Raw genomic sequence first — 13345 nt, forward strand, 5'->3', positions numbered from 1 at the left:
GAACTGGCCCAAGACAGAAAGCATAAGTTACTGTCCACTGCTGTGACTTCAGTCTGCCTGTAAGGCATACAATGACTTGCCTGCTTCCACAGTTCTCATGCTATGTCAGGGCAGCCAATATACACCAAATGTCACCACTTCAAAATATTTTCTCTACACATGCCATTGTCAGGAGTGGATTTCTCCCCCTGGAATTGCTTTTACTTCATCAGAGGAATTAAATTGTAGTAGCATGGTACATCCTTGCACAGGTCATATTGAGATAAAAGACCTTTCAGTTTCTACAGATCCTAAAGAAGCTCATAAGACTTAACTTTTCTCACAGCAGACCAGGGAAGAGGTAGTTCTACATTTTCTATAAGACTGAAAATGTTTTGGTTCTGGACAGTATGCCACATTCTGCCAGATCGCCCAAATTCCTGGCATGTTTTCTGTAGGGAAGGGGTTCCTGAAAACTGGGGGTTCCTGACCTCAGGGCTAGTGTGTCTGGCTCTTCAAACAGCCTCTTTTCTGTGACTAGTTGTTTAGTAGGTCATTTGGGGACTGGAAACCCAGGAGCTCTTTGCACCTGTGTAGTAAGATTAGTTCCATTACTGTCTTTAGGAGAGAGTTAAAAAAACAGAAAAGATGCCTGTCTGGTTCACAACCAGCCTAAATTTCAAATTATTTGAATTTCCAGCAAACCTTAGGCCTAGTTTTGACAGTCTCTTTGCTACAGTCAAGGCAAAAAATTAAGCTCCCTCTTTTTTTTACTGTTTTGTAACCCTGATGTAGCAAATTAACCCAGGCAACACACAAAGCAAACAACAGAGGAGGTAATCAAAAACAATAAGATGAGACTTCTGTCTTATTGTGAACAATGAAGGGTATAGGAAATAACAGAATAAAAGGGAGGACACACTGCAAAGTATTTACAGTAAGATTTTTGACAGGAATCGTGTGGTTTGATTTGTGAAAGAACAATTTAGGTAAATAAAATACTGTTAGTTGTGACTATCTGCTTGCCTTCTGCTTTTGCTAGGAAGTGTTTTTTCCAGCACCTATAATGCTGTCTTCCATAAAATTTTTTTTTTCTTTTATGTGAATAGCAAACCTCAGAGTGGGAAAGCATCATGGCAAATCTTTATTCTCCCTGTCTTCAAAAAAGCTTTTTCTTAAGATATTTCCTTCAATTTTGCCAAAACCTGTCCTAGGTATTTTCCAGTCTATGGGGGGATAAAGGCAGAAAATTAATGTTTGATTTAGTTTTTGAGAGCAAATGGAATAACTGAAAAAATATTTGTGGCTGCATCTTTTTTTTTAATTAGTCATATAGTTTCTTGAATAGCACTGAAGTTTAAATGTTAAAGGGAGATTGTGTCATGCTGAGAATCTTTCTATATGCTGAGTCTTGCAGCAACAGTGCTGCCTTATGAGATGGAGCCAAGGAAACTACATGTATTTCTGTAGAAAACAATCATAAAATGGTCACCTTTTGAATACTGGATATGACTTTGGACACTATGAGGTGGATTCTTTCAGTCTGCTTTTCTTGGAGCAAGCTAGGTGCAATCCCATTAAATGGATTTATGTTGATGAAAAACAGGTATAAGAGAGAGGAAGATTAGAGCCCCTTAATGTTAAGTGCATGTAGAAGATTTGAGGTGGTGCAACAGAAGGTACCCAAAGGGATATGAGAGTTTTCAAGAAATCCAAGGGACATAGAGAAGAGAGGGAGACTGTGGGATTCTCTCACTGAGGAATAAGTTAAGGCCAAACTAAACAAATTCAGAAATGGACATTTCATGACTGAATCAGAAATCTTCCAAATCTGTCACCGTCCCAGTGCAGCTGTGTCTTTACCAAGTTTAGTTTTAAGATCTAGGAATCACTATTGGAATTATAGAAATCACCTTAATGAGATAAACCACAAGTAACCTATTTTTTTCTCCCTTTTAAACTAAATTCCATCTATTTAACAGGATAACCAACACTGGTCAAGCTGCTTTCCTAGGGTAATATTCAACACTAATTGCTCTGTCAGTTACAATTTGCAATATTAATAAAATAATTAAAGGCACGGGTTGCTTATAACTAACAGTCTCTTTTCTCTTCTGCTATGGTAGCCAGGAAATTGTCTTTTTGTTTGTAGTCTGAGGGACTAAGATAGTGATTTAGAAGCTTCAACGGCATGAAGTGAAATGCAGCCATGTATCTTTCTAACAGCTGTGATTATTTCAGTTGCTCCTGTTTCAGGGCAAGAAGTATTTCATATAAATATGTCTGATTTCACTCCAGAGAATAATTTTTAAAAAATAAATCTATACAACGTTGCAAAACAAATGCTAGCCAATAGAGTGAGAGCTTTCCTTCTTTCTTCTGTCCTAAAACACAATAAATACAAGTCCTAGAGACCAATAACAAATACCTTCTTAAAAAATACAGACATGCTTTGTTACGACAGTACATTAAATAGAGAAAAATTTTTAATACTTGTGTTTCTTTCTGATCTAAAACTGAACTTGCAGTGTACCTGAGATACCTTTCCCACTGACACCTTAGCCACACTGACATGATTGAGGTCAAACTCAGGCTTTCCTCTCTGACCTCTGTGGATTTTAATGCTAATAAAATGCAAATAAATGCAGGATCTCAACTGCCTTGAGAGTTGGGCAGAGAGGAACCTCATGAGGTTCAACAAGGAAAAGTGCAGAGTCCTGCACCTGGGAAGGAACAACCCCATGCACCAGTACAGACTGGGGATTGACCTGATGGAGAGCAGCTCTGCAGAGAGAGACCTGGGAGTCCTGATTGATTATAAACTAACCATGAGCCAGCAACGTGCCCTCATGGCCAAGAAGGCCAATGGCATCCTGGGATGCATCAAGAAGAGTGTGGCCAGCAGGTCGAGGGAGGTTTTTCTCCCTTTCTCCTCTGCCCTGGTGAGGCCTCATCTGGAGTCCTGTGTCCAGTTCTGGGCTCCTCAGCTCAAGAGGGACAGGGAACTCCTGGAGACAGTCCAGTGCAGGGCCACCAAGATGATCAGGGAACTGGAACATCTTTCATGCAAGAAAAGGCTGCGGGAACTGGGGCTGTTTAGTCTGGAGAAGAGGAGACTGAGGGGGGATTTCATTAATTACAAATATCTAAAGGGTGGGTGTCAGGAAGCTGAGGCATCACTTTTTTCTATTGTATCTTGTGATAGGACAAGAGGTAATGGGATGAAGCTGGAATACAAAAAGTTCCATTTAAATATAAAAAACCCCTATTTCACTGAGAGGATAATAGAGCCCTGGCACAGGCTGCCCAGAGGGGTTGTGGAGTGTCCTTCTCTGGAGGTCTTCAATACCCACCTGGACATGTTCCTATGCGACCTGATCTAGGTGAATCTGCTTCTGCAGGAGGGGTTGGACTAGATAATCTCTGAAGGTCCCTTCCAACCCCTACCATTCTATGATTCTATGAAAAAATCTTCGAGTCAGAGACATTAAAAAAAAAAAAAACAAATGAAACCAACCACATCTGATCATTTTGTTCTCTTAGTCTACAATACTTGAAACAGAGCAGCAGCATCCTCAAAAGATGCCTTTTAGGGAAAAAGTAACAAGCTGACCATTGGCCTCATCTTGGTGCTCTGCATGCTACAACTGTTAGACTGTCTGTGACTGTACAATGTGACAACTGTTTGTTTGACTCACACTAGGAGAGACCTTTCCCAAAGTCTCAGTGTTGAGTTTGCCTGATGAAGGTGCAGCTGTAGAGAGACAGCACTGCTGGTACCCCGTGGCAAATACTCTCCCCTTCTGTTTGTCCTCTCCCTGGGACAGGGTGTTCCGACTCAAGAGTCCTCCTGGGGCTTGTTGGCCCCAAAGCAAGAGACCTTGACCTCATCCTGCCCCGAAATTTCCTGTTACCTTTATTTCAAACAAAGCCAGGCAAACCAGAGTTCCTACGCAAACAAGAGGGGCTCTCGCTGAATGGGGAATTCAAGGCTCAGATCCGATTTCCATTTTTATTCTGTTTCTCGCTCCTATCTGCCAAGAAGAAGAGATTTGTTCTGCATCCTAATGAAGGGTCTAATCCATCTGACCGTGCTGTATGAACTAACTCCTTTCTGTAGCCTTTGACGTTGCCCAGGCTGCCATTACCTTGCTCCAACAGGCCTTTGAATATAGCTTTCAGACTCTTCCCCACTGCTGTCCATCCTTCTTGGCCCCATACGACTGTGACTCAGGCTGATTCTTAAGGATTCCCTCACCCTTAACAGACTGACTGATATTTAGGGTAGGGAAAAAAACATTAACACTCCCCCATGCCCTGCCTTTTTCTGCTATGACAACAATGAGCCTGGTGGTCCATGCCTGGCAGAGGCTAGGCGGAGTTTTAACCCCAGCAGAGTCTAGGATGAAGCACTGGGGAAAGGCTCTTTACATTAAACATGGTTTTCTTACCTACCCATGGACATTTAATGCAGAGTCTTTGAAAGGAACATGTGGAGATTTTTAAAGTTTGTCAAAAAGATTTTCAGTAATAGCTTTCAAGGAGTGCCTTAATCACTGTTTGTGACCACTGGGATATATTGTGGAGAACTTCAGGTATAACCAAATGCCCCTGAGCACATTCTTGCCACTCTGGCCTGGAAATCAGTCTTATTCCAGTTAGGGAAAATGTTCCAAAAAGAAAAATTACTTTTAATTTCCCTAACCCTAGCCCTACCATTGGTTTTTACGGTTGGTTGTTGCGTTTTCATTACTTTTTTTCCAGTGGAAAATAACTTCTTATGACTTTTTTAAAGGGATAGTTCTTCCCTTGTGTCAAGGTGGCTCTTTGGGTGGCTATGTCTGGTGTCCTCCCTATAGTTTTGTGTGTATAGGGTGGGAAATAAGAGCCCAGCTCCTGTTACAGCCAAAGCACATAGATACCTGGAGCAAAAGCTAGTGGCCTTTTTTCACTGCATCACAGTCCAAGGGTCCACCTTGAGGTGCAAACACCGTCAAAAACCTTTAACTGGAATGTATCAATTCTCAGGTTTTGCAGACCCAGTGGTGTTAAACCAACACCATCCTTTATCATGTCAAATCACAGCCCTGCAGCAGGAAAACAGTCAGGATGCTCTCAGAGGGTTTCTTGTTCTCCATAACCTTCCTGAGACTCCCTCTGAGAGGCAATGTGGTATCACCACTTGTGCCTTGAGCACTGTTACTTGGTTCAGCTGCTCTTTATGGGCAAGGCTGTTCAGAAGGACAGTTAGTTCAGACAGGGTGAAGTAGTCCTGCAATGAAGACATGGCCAGTGCAGCCATACAGGAAGCTTCACTGACCCACATGTCTCTGCAAACCCAGGGAAGATAGTACTGCAGTCCTTGGAGAGGATTTTACTAGATCACCTCCAGAGTTCAGTACTGGCAGGATAATGCCCTTTTGTTCTCCAGCACTGATCAGAGGAACAATGTGATGCTGGCCAGGCATTCACTAGGATGTTATCTTTGCTGCTGTGTCCTGCCCCACAGTATTCTCTTTTCCAGGAGAATCATGTGTTTACAAGGCAAGACCTGTGTTGTTTAGTGCCTAGTGCAGGGACATGAAAGGCTTGGTGAAATCTCTACCTCCAGTTTTCACTTCGGTATATCTCCTGGAGATTTCTCCCTTGGTCAGAAGCATTCTGGAACTGTCCACACAGCAACTGTCAAACCACCAAACTTATATTTGGTGCTTTAAGGTAAGCTAACGTCAGCTTGGGGATGTCTTACTTCACTGCCTGAGAAATTGAAGTTGTTCAGCTCCTGTTAGACAAACAGCTGAGGTGCCCCACAGGAAGGACAGAAACACCGAAGAGAAAAATGAGGCTGATAGCTGAGGATCAAAATTGCTGCAAATATCCAAAGCAATCACTAAACAACTTCTGCTTGTGAATGAGCCTGCAGAAAACTGGTCCCTAGACTGCTCTGTCCTTCAGCTCTGTCAATATGACTGCTGGATTGGGCAAGTCACATCTTCTCTGGGAGCAAGTTGCTAATTGCGTTTTGCAATATCTGTTCTCCTAGTATTCTTATAGTGTTTTATAACTCTGGCGAGTAAATATAGCTGACAGCAAGGCTGGGAGAGATAGGGCATCTGCTTTATTGAAGACTTCTTTGTCCCTTTCCTATTTTCTCAGTGTCTATTAACTAGCCAGTTTTTTTAGCTTTTCAGAAAATGAAACATATCTGGTAAAAAGCCATGGTGTTCTGCCCAGAGCATAGCTCCAGGCATTGCTATCATCTTAAAAAAACAGAAATTGTGTCTTTGTTAACATAATCCTTTCAAAGATAGGCCTGCTAGAGGAAAACAGATGTATTTCTAAACCACATTTAATGAATTCCTAGGGATTCACCTTCTGTCTCACCCTGAAACAGCACTGAGCATTTTTCTCAGCCTGCTGACAAGCCTTAGAGGTAAAACCACCCACAATGCTCTCCCTGGTATGACTTGCTGTGTGGAAGGATGAACCAGTGTTGCAGGACAGGCTGGACCAAGCTTCATTCCAGATGCTTTTGCCATACTGGATGGGACAAAGATACTTTTCCCTGTAATTTTATCACTGAATCACTTAGAAGATTAAGCCTCCCTGACAGATTCTCTCTAACATGTAGCTTCCATCAGCCCTTCAGCACATAGTAACTGTGTGCAGGCTGACGCTCAGCTCGGCATCTCTGGTATGCAGTGGTACCCAATGGGCAGGTGCTGATGGGGATGTTCCCTGCCTCCCAGCTGAGCAAGGAGAGATGTACCTTTTGATTTCATTGGAGCTAGAAGAAATATGAGAAGTATCTGGAGTAGATTATGGATTTGGGGTCTGTGCCTCTAACCACTCCTTGTCCCCTCTGAAGACACGCTTGTGGCTTGTGGATGCTGGGGTGTTGCCATATGTTCCTACAGTGCTTTGGGGTAACTTTAACACTACTTTGGAGGTTTGCTAAATGCTGGTAGCTTCATTCTTTTCCTCCCAAAGTTAATTCAAAGGCTCCATTCTTCCTTGAGGATTTTGCCCTCAAACACCTCTGAGGCAAGATACCTTACACACTTCCCTTTTGTTGCACCAGTGAGCATGATTTCACTGTCCTGCACACTGTTTGCAGCTGATAAAAACCACTGCCAAGGCAGAGTGGCTCCAGGCAGTAAGAGTGATGACACAGAGGAGAAGACGGTGTCCCACTCACTCTTCTTTATGGCTCCCGTGTTCCTCCTTGGTTTCTTCGAGAGCTCAGGAATGGCATTTCACAGCAAATCAAATTGCCCTGCTGCTTCACTAGTACTCTCCTGCTTTTTAGTTCCTTCGTTTTTGTTTTCCCTGTGCTCTCATCTCAAGACTCTGTAATTTCCATCTCTTTTTTCTTAAACTGGCAATGCCAGATCATCCTTTCTATCTGAAACCCAGTTTGGATCCCTGCAAAGAGCTGAATAAACTATTCTGTCAGCTGTGCTAGGGTGGTTGTATATCATTAAATGGTGTTTTCCTTTTACAGCTAATACATTCACAAACGTTGTTTGAAAGCAATACACATTTCTTTACAGTGTCCTTCTCACCCAGCCTGGGCTTGTCCCTGTTCAGCTGGAAAGCTGACGTCTCCAGAATGAAACACCTCAAAATGATTTATTTGTTTGTAACTGGATATTATAATGAGTATATCAGCTTCTCTGTTGCCCTACAATCTTCCCCCTGAGCAGGCAGTGTTTTCCTCTGCAGTGCAACAATGTGATGGTTTCGAAGGGACACACTGGGGAACTTAATCTAAATATTACTTCTTTCCACTGATAGAAAAAGTGAACATTGAGGATCATTAGGATTTCTCTTACCCTTGTGTCCCATACACAAACGGGTCCAGTTGTGTAATTAAATAGGCCATCCAAGTACCGGAAAGGTTGTATCCAGAGACACAGCTTTCTGAAGGCTGAAACAATGCTGATAAAGATCAAGTGGCTAATTGTAAGCAACAACCTCCAAATTGCCCCCGGATGAATAAATCACAGTGGGTGATCCAAGCATACTTTCACATGGATACCGTCTCATTCACAGAAGCAGGGAGCTGGAAAACATCAGGGTGAGTTCCTATTGGTTGGAAGGGAATGAAAAGATTTGGATTTCAGTAAGGATTATGTCATAGTTTTATGTAATTATTCCTATCTGGTGGAGCCACTGCAGAAGTGAAGAGGCCCAGAGAGCAGGATTGGAAATCTGCTGTCTCTAGTACTTGGGGCTGGCTGATCAGAATCTCTTGTAATGATTTCTGATGACGTTTCCAGGATTAATGTGAGGACTGTCAAAATGCAACAACAAGAGGAGTTCTGAACTTCTGGGACTCTTGCCTGGGGTATAAATTAAGGACAAAAATCTTGGTGATGAATTGTCTGCCCCGGCATTTCTGCATGAGGTATGGCGGGAGCTGGGCATGGAGCAGATAGAATGTGTCCTGAGGCATCACATTAGGAACGAAGAAGGGTGGAGAGTTTCCTGTCTTTTGAAACCCAAGTGAGTGTGGGTTGAAATGGTTTATCCTAAATCCTCCTAAAGCATAAGTCTGGAGTAAGGGCTTCTGCCTCATAGTGTGTATGAGCTGACAAGAGCAAAGCCTGGAAGCCTTCTGCAGTGGAGAGCATGGGACCATTGCTGCCTCGGGATGGCCCGATGCCTCCTGGCACTGCTGGGATCTGCCACCAAATCCATCGCCAAACTCACACACGTGCTTGAAGGCTCTGCACTCCAAGCCATGACCTCCAGAAATTCCTCACCTCATTCTCTCCTTGAGGACACAGCTATTACAAAAATATTTTGACAGCCAATGTCCTTATGCTTTTGACTAAAGTTAGTCTCTGTGGGCTTATGTGTTAGGCTTTCACTGTCTCTGGGCTGCTATGCCAAGCTGCAGAGGGGTGACATCTCTGGAGAGACATCTGAGTCCTCCCCCATATCATCTCTTTTCTGCCAGCAAACCCTGTGAGAACCTGGGGCGTCCTCACTTTGTGGCTGCACGCTGAGGAGAGAAGGTATAAATGTAGGGAAAAATGGTATCAGAGCTTTACATTGGCTGACAAGGCTCATGGGCTAAGGTTAGGATATAAGCTACATTAGGGTTGAAGGCATCAAATTCTTTAAGTCTGAATTCAGAGAAGCTCTTTACCCACTGGGCTTTGCAAAGGGCATCACAATCCCCATTAGAACTTCTAAGCTGTTCATGGTGAGTTCCTTCCTGAACTTCTGTGCTATTCTGCACCTGCATGGCTCTGGCATCTTCGTGCAAAACACTGCTGCTAGGGGTAATGGGTGTATTACAAAATGGTATCATTGTTGAGTGCTGATTTCTGCTCAAAGTTGGGTCAATTTGAAAGTGAACTTGTAAGAATATCAGGAAATGACAAGACTGTTCCTAGCTCTGCCTCTCACTCACCGTTGCCTTCAGATAAATCACTTGATATCTCTGTGCTACAGCTTCCCAACCAGTAAAATGCAGATACTAATTTTATTAACAACTCAGAATACAGAGATTAAGAACTGTTAAATAATCATTGTTATATACTCGGGTGGTCATGTAATCAGACTTGCCCTCAAAACAGAAGTTAAACCAAGAAGAGCTTGATTAAAAGTAAAATCTGGAGGGATTCATCACTATTGACTTCAGGAGGCTTTGCCACAGGCAGTGACTGCAAATAGTGGTGGGCTGCATGGAGTGCATGTAGGTGGAGCTGGCTGAGAGTTTTCTGTTAGAATGGTGTCATAACAGTACATTTTCAAAGAAATGTCTATTTTCTCCTGGATTTTTTAAAAACTACTTTTTTCTTAATCAGAGAGAAAAAAATCACTTCCACATACACTATGTGTTATGCTCCCTCTGGCAATGGCATCTTGGAGCTGTGATTTCTGGGTCTTCTAGAATCTCTGGTTCCACAACACTTGCCAGCCATGCCGTGGAGTCAGGAAACCCCAGGGCTCAGGATCCCAAATCCTGGTGCTGAGATTCCCTGTGCAAAGTTTCTCTGGCTACTGTGCCTGTTGGAGCATGCTGGGTCATGATGGCATTCACTGGAGAAAAGAATGTAATTTAGACTTTCTCCTGACAAAATGTCCTCTTCCTGAGGATAGTTATTTAAATTTCTTCAGTTTTATCCTCTAGCAGGTGTGGGTCCATAGTGTCCATAGTAAGGCCGTAGCTTGTTCTTTCACCACAGAAGACACATGCTCGGATTCATAGCAGCAGAAGCTGCCTTATTCCTCTACTTGTTACCAAGCGCAGTTTCTATGGCTGTTCTCAGTGTTTGCCTCCCCTGAGCATGCCAGCACACCCTTATGCAAAAGCAATATCACATGTGCATAGAAAAATGTTCCCCAGAGCCAATACTAGAGAGCAAAAGTGTTGCTATATACATTACCACAGTCAGCTTGGCAGCCAAATTCTGACTTGGGAGTATACATTAAGAAAAATTTCTTTAGCAGTAACAGTATTTTAAAAATCCTGTAAGCAAATTAAGAACAGAACTCCATAAAATTACATGTTCTTGTACCTAATATTTCAGGGGGGACAAAAATGGAAATGTGAACCTTTTATTAGTATCAGCAATAAGAAATGAGAGTTATTTCAGGCGTGCAATATCTATTATTGAAAGATTGTGCAGAATTTAGAGATAATGAATGACATGTGTGAGGGGGTATATATTATTTAACGGGAAGTGGGTGAGAGGAAGGCAGCAGAAAAAAATGGTCTTAATTTAATGAAAGGACTCTGGGACAAAAGCGAATGATAATTCCATCAGACAGGATTTGAAAGATGTGGAAGAGAGAAAAGCGTAGCTTGAGAGATCATCTAATTTATCTCACTGGTGATAAAATGAGCAAGAAAACTGTTTCTAATTGGTGGATAATTCAAATCTGAGGAATGTGACTTGTATATAATTTAGATGGGATAAGAATTTGCACTGTTTTTATTAATAATTGAACATTCTACTTAAAAATTCAGGAACTTATTGTTCTTCTAGTCTTTCTCAGATGGAGGAAAGTTGCCTGTGAAATGTGGGAAGGAACAACCCCATCCACCAGTACAGGCTGGGGGTTCAACTCTCTCTCTGCAGAGAGAGACCTGGGTGTCCTGATTGATAATAAACTAAATATGAGCCAGCAATGTGCCCTCGTGGCCAAGAAGGCCAATGGCATCCTGGGATACATCAAGAAGAGTGTGGCCAGCAGGTCGAGGGAGGTTCTTCTCCCCTTCTACTCTGCCCTGGTGAGGCCTCATCTGGAGTCCTGTGCCCAGTTCTGGGCTCCTCAGCTCAAGAGGGACAGGGAACTCCTGGAGAGAGTCCAGCGCAGGGCCACCAAGATAATCAAGGGTATAGAACATCTTTCATATGAGAAACGGCTGCAGGAACTGGGGCTGTTTAGTCTGGAGAAGAGGAGATTGAGGGGTCATCTTATTAACATTTATAAATATCTAAATGGTGGGTGTCAGGAGGTTGGGATATCCCTTTTTTCTAGTGTAACTAGCAACAGGACAAGGGGTAATGGGATGAAGCTGGAACACAAAAAGTTCCACGTGAACATAAGAAAAAACTATTTCAGTATGACAGTGACGGAGCCCTGGCACAGGCTGTCCAGAGGAGTTGTGAAGTCTCCTTCCTTGGAGGTCTTCAAGACCCACCTGGACGTGTTCCTATGCGACCTGATCTAGGTGAATCTGCTTCTGCAGGGGGGGTTGGACTAGATAATCTCTAAAGGTCCCTTCTAACCCCTACCATTCTATGATTCTATGATTCTATGATTTTAATACAGGACAGAAATAATTGTTTTCTTTCATTCCAAGACACTGAAGTAATAGGCAAGAAGAGTAATAAGTTTATTGGGAATCTGTGAGTTTGTTACCTGGACATCTGAGGCAGTTTTTATTCTCTGTCTAACATCTGGACTGTCATAACTGAGCATTTCTGACAGAGGTGTCTGCATTCGTCTCGTCTTATAACTTCCTACTTCACTCTCTTATGAACTGTATAGAGCTGTATCAGGCCAAAACTCCCCTCAGACCCCAAAGTGGCAAGGGTTACCTACATGCCTGCATAGATTAATTGAGGAACTTCCTGGGAACAACACTGTGTAGCAAAATATAGAAAAATTAAACCAAAACATTCTCTCAACTTGCAATGATCTTGCTAGTGCCACCCTGCTCTCCTCAAAGTCTGTTCCATTTTTTAAATTTTAGCTGGAGTTTTCAATTATCAAATGATGAGACTCATTTCCACTTACATCCTACTATGCCTTTCACAGATTTGTGAAGGAGACTTTATTACAGAGTTGTTCTTCCTTTTATTCTGCCCAAATATACCTTTGTCTTCTTTTAAACATTTTAATTCATCCTTTCTGGTTATAGCTTTTAGATTATTGGAGCTTTTAGCTTTTGCATGACCAGAGTGGCCATTCTTAGCTCTTAATCATTCTCAAGATTATATTTCCCTAAAATTAGTCTCTTCTTTCCCTGAAATCTCTCCAGTTTTCCTATTCTTCTCTAGATAAATATTTGGCAGAATCTTTTATCAGTGTGATGACACCATAGCATGAAGAATGGGATTGGCCTGACCTTCATGGGGTCTCTGGGTTGCTCAAACTTTTTTGGCAGACCATGAATGAAGGTCTTTCATATTTGGCTGTTCATTACCATCTCATTGCAGCCACTAAGTCCATTTTCTGGGTTCCTGGTGGCTTTGGTCTTTTGTTTGTGGAGAGGAAAGTGTAGAGAACAAGCACTGCAGCCTGAAGTCATGCCACTCTTGGTTCCATTTTTGGCAGGGTTGCCTCTAAGCTTACTAGTTTGGGGTGAATATTGATGGATTGCTGGTACATTTCATATATCATTCTGTCTGAAGCTCTCTGCCTTGTCTTTTGCTTCTTCCTCTAACTGTGGCGCAAACTGCAGTGAGAGAAAAGGTAAGGTATTAATCTTGTGAAGAGCTGGGCGGAGACTGCTATTCCGAGGCCATTGCACTGACACTGGGGAAATGTTGACAAGACCTTTAAGCAGGGTAAGACCTGTGGATGCCAGTTCTTCCTTTAAACATTGCTATGTCAGGGAGAATGTCCTCCCATGGGTTACTGAGACAGATTTTCCTACTTCCTCCTCTCTCATTTTGCTATGGACAAGTAACACTATAGCTAGCCACCACACCAAAGACCTGTGTCTAAACACCTTAAAGGTAGGAAGCCAGAGTTCCAGGGCAGTAGGAATAGTTTATTTCCTGTGGACCAGAGCAGTCTAACTAGTGGCCTAGGAACAGTTCAAGCCCTGGCCAGCCCGACACCTCTTTCCCAATGCAGTTCTGTCCAAACAGCACATGGCTCCATCTCTGCTGCA

The 13345-nt window shown here is 42.7% G+C and overlaps 1 protein-coding gene across 3 annotated transcripts in view; it reads left to right on the plus strand.

Annotated features, from left to right (window-relative positions):
- PAMR1 (peptidase domain containing associated with muscle regeneration 1) overlaps nt 1-13345 on the plus strand; it is a 55103-nt gene that overhangs the window by 25975 nt on the left and 15783 nt on the right. The window lies entirely within an intron of this gene.

This window comes from Colius striatus, chromosome 6, assembly GCF_028858725.1.
Source record: "Colius striatus isolate bColStr4 chromosome 6, bColStr4.1.hap1, whole genome shotgun sequence".
In the NCBI taxonomy this organism is placed as follows: domain Eukaryota; kingdom Metazoa; phylum Chordata; class Aves; order Coliiformes; family Coliidae; genus Colius; species Colius striatus.